Below are 3,809 nucleotides of genomic sequence, written 5' to 3'. Positions count from 1 at the left end.
TTTGATGTCTTTAACTTGTGTGCAGTGCTCAGAACGATTCCTTTATATGCAGTGAGTATAGGTCATACTTACTGATGAGTCACATTTTCTTAGGCTGGTGACATTTTGTTCTTTTTGTTATTATTAATTTTTCTTCTTCCTCCTCCTCCTCTCCTTGTTCTCCCCCTTCTCCTCTTCCTTCTCCTCCTCCTCCTTCTTGTGTTCTTTGCCTGTCTTTGTCATAACATTTCATTTTGATTTTGGTTGATTTCATCTCTCCTCTAAGGTTTTACTCCTGTTTCTTTTGTCACTTCTCAGAGTTCCTATACAATTTAATCATTTTCATATTTCTTAGACCCTTGAAATCTTGGTTAAATTCAAACACTAGGGACGCCTGGGTGGCTCAGTTGGTTAAGCAGCTGCCTTCAGCTCAGGTCATGATCCCAGCGTCCTGGGATCGAGTCCCACATCGGGCTCCTTGCTCAGCAGGGAGCCTGCTTCTCCCTCTGCCTCTGCCTGCCATTCTGTCTGCCTGTGCTCACTCTCTCTCCCTCTCTCTCTCTGATAAATAAATAAAATCTTTAAAAAAAAAAATTCAAACACTAAAATATGAAAATCCTTCAAGTACATCAATGATTAGATATGCCCCTAATTTTTATATATACTCATGCCTTGCATTAAGTCCAAAATAGGAGATACACGTTTAACATTCAATAGTAATCTCAAAAATTCAGGAAATAAGTCCTCATAAATATGCAACTTTTTATAAAGTTACTTGTTAGCTATTGTTTTTGGCATCCATAAATTAGTAGTTGTGTATTTTGTATGATTACTGGAGGCTTGAAGGTCCATTGAATGGTGTGGCTCCATGGAAACTTTTTCTGATTGAACCCTAGCAGAAACATGCCTAAATATGCATATGTATCTTCTAAAATATATAAAATATAATATAAAATTGTTTTTCATTCAAAGATGTCATCAGTGTATAACATACTGTTATTTTATTTATCACTATAAAAGAAAATGCTGCAAACTGTCTATGAAATGATACTTTCAAAAATCACATTGCTAGGAAGTCCCATTCTGATTTCAGAGTTGTTGAAAGGTGAGTGATAAGTATCTTGGAAGAGAAAGTACGATACGTTTATGATGAATGAATAGAACAAGCTAATCCTCTGTGAAATGAGAGTTGGAATAAATAAATACTTTTGATGGAACATTCATATATTCATTCAACAAATGTGTATTAGGGGTCTATCATGTGTTAGCTACTAGTATACTGTAAAGATGCCTAGGAACCTTGCTGATTTAGTTTCCTTGGGATAGGAATTTTACTCTGGGGTTCTCTTACCATGATGCTAGGCACCCCATAGGTGCTCAGTAGATAGTAATGGAAAAGGCATGCATTAGGTATTTTCCTTAAAACCAAAATATAAATCCTCGCTTTAAAATCCAAGTCTTTTAAATTTGCCTTGGAGGAATTTTAAAATACGTTTTTCATTATAAGAAAAGTAATATGTACTAATCATAAAAAGAAAAAAACTGTAATAAAGTAATTTCTATACCCAAGAAACAGACAGAATTATTATTTGGTCTAGATGTTTCTAGGGCGAAAAAGAATGTAATTCCACTTTTTAGAAACAAGTGTTTGTATATCTAAACTTCTCACAATCTCCTCAGGTGAATTTTGCCCTAAAATGAAAGCTCCTATTGTAGTATGATGAATTATTGTCTCCTTCTCACAAATGGAGTTAGCTTAGAAATATTTATTAAATTTTAAATGAAAAATAATTAATTTCCAATTGATTTAAAATACTTCAATACTTAATATTTAAGTATTTTTGTTTTTATTTTTTTATTTTAGCATTTTTAAATGCATGTTTAAAAATATTTAAAATACTTACTAGCTCATTTTAAATCCAGACCCAAGCTGCTGGTATAATTGTCAGAACATTCCTTAAAATTTCAGTTCCTAAGGGTTGACTTCAGGTGGCCCATTTAGAAATAGATTCAAGTAGAATGAGGACAGATTTAGGGATATAAATGCCACTTATGATAGTCTTTTACTTTAAAAAAATTTATATTATTTATTCGGCAGAGAGAGTGAGAGAGAGCAAGTGAGCACAAGCAGGGGGAGCAGCAGAGGGAAAGGGAGAAGCAGGCTTTCTGCTGAGCAAGGAGACTGATGTGGGGCTCCATCCCAGGACCCCAGGATCATGACCTGAGATGAAAGCAGACGCTTAACCAAATGAGCCACCCAGGAGCCCCCAGGTCTAGTCTTTTTATGAATCATGAGGGCTTTGATCTAAGTAACAGAACAATCAAAACTATTTTACAGAAGAGCTTTCTGTGGCTGCTTGATAACTACTTTCTTATAGTAAGGATCTTGGCATTTGAAGAAATTCTTTTTCTTTTTTTTTTTTAAGATTTTATTTATTTATTTGACAGAGAGATCACAAGTAGGCAGAGAGGCAGGCAGAGAGAGAGAGGAGAAAGCAGGCTCCCTGCTGAGCAGAGAGCCCGATGCGGGGCTCGATCCCAGGACCCTGGGACCATGACCTGAGCTGAAGGCAGAGGCTTAACCCACTGAGCCACCCAGGCGCCCCGAAGAAATTATTTTTCACATTATAATTTCAGAAAAAGAAACTCTAGCATACAAAGTAAACTTTTGGTTCTAATGTTTGTTACCAGTCTGGGTTGAGTCAAGAAAACAGAAGCCATGCTAATTATTTCAGAGAGAAGGAATTTAATACACAGAAGTGGGTAAGTATTGGAAAGCCAAATGAGCAGGAAGCAGATGTTGACGGAGTCTGGGCCTAATAACTTAAATGAGCAACTACAGAAATGAGAGAGAATCAAAGAGAATCTGGGATCCCAGAGGACCAAAGCTTGGAGCTCTGACTGGTGCCTCATGGCCAACAGTTAAGGCTTGGAGGGCCAAAGGGGTAGGGCCAGCTGGTGCAGAGTTCATGGGGGTGGGGCAGGTTACTTACCTTCCTTCATCATCTCCATTTACCTGTGGTTCTCCCCAGGCATGGGAACTGCAACTCCTGTTCTACAAGTAAAAAGGAAGAGTGATTCATGAAACTAGTTTAGTGAGTACCCCAGAAAGTACGAACATGGCCTTTTCTGTTTGAAGTCTTATGTTCTGGAGGGCTCTTTCTGTAAGGATTACCTTAGGTTACAAGTGCCAGAAACACAATTGAATCACCTGGACTGAAGTGAGCATCCTGGTTTCTGTTGCCAAAGAGCAGAAAGACAATGGTGGGAGATAGTCCAGTGACTCTGTGTCAACTTCATTTTATATCGTGGCTTCTCCACAAGCTGGGGTAATAAATGCTCATGTTTTTGATCAGATAGGGAAAGGGCCTCTCCTAGCAACAATGAGAAAAAATAATCTGGGAAAATATTGAGTGCCAGTGGTTATCTTGTGTTGATAACTTAGGACGAATCCCTGCAGTGGAGAGTAGATTCTAGTACTGTCTCTTGGGTCAGTTATGCCTTCAGACTAATCACTGTGGCAGGGAGGTAGGCTCAGCTCATTCAAACCATGTAGTCTTGGGAGGGAGAAAGAGTTTCCTTAAATGAAGAGAAGTATGGTCACCCAAAGAAGAGGGTAGTAATCATAAAAATCTACCCCAAGGGCTATTCAAAAATTGGGGATGTCGTGAAGATTAGGTTGTCTTCCCTACACATTGTGCAAGCCTGCCTAAATGGACACAATTTTCTATCCCTTCCAGGAGCCTCACCCTTTGCCACGTGACGTTGTAGCTCTTTGCATCCAGAGGGACTTGGAGTGGCCAATAAACTGCTGCTAACAGGCAGCGGAA

This window comes from Neovison vison, chromosome 3 (assembly GCF_020171115.1).
Source record: "Neovison vison isolate M4711 chromosome 3, ASM_NN_V1, whole genome shotgun sequence".
Classification (NCBI taxonomy): domain Eukaryota; kingdom Metazoa; phylum Chordata; class Mammalia; order Carnivora; family Mustelidae; genus Neogale; species Neogale vison.
Note: the sequence above shows the minus strand (reverse complement) of the source record.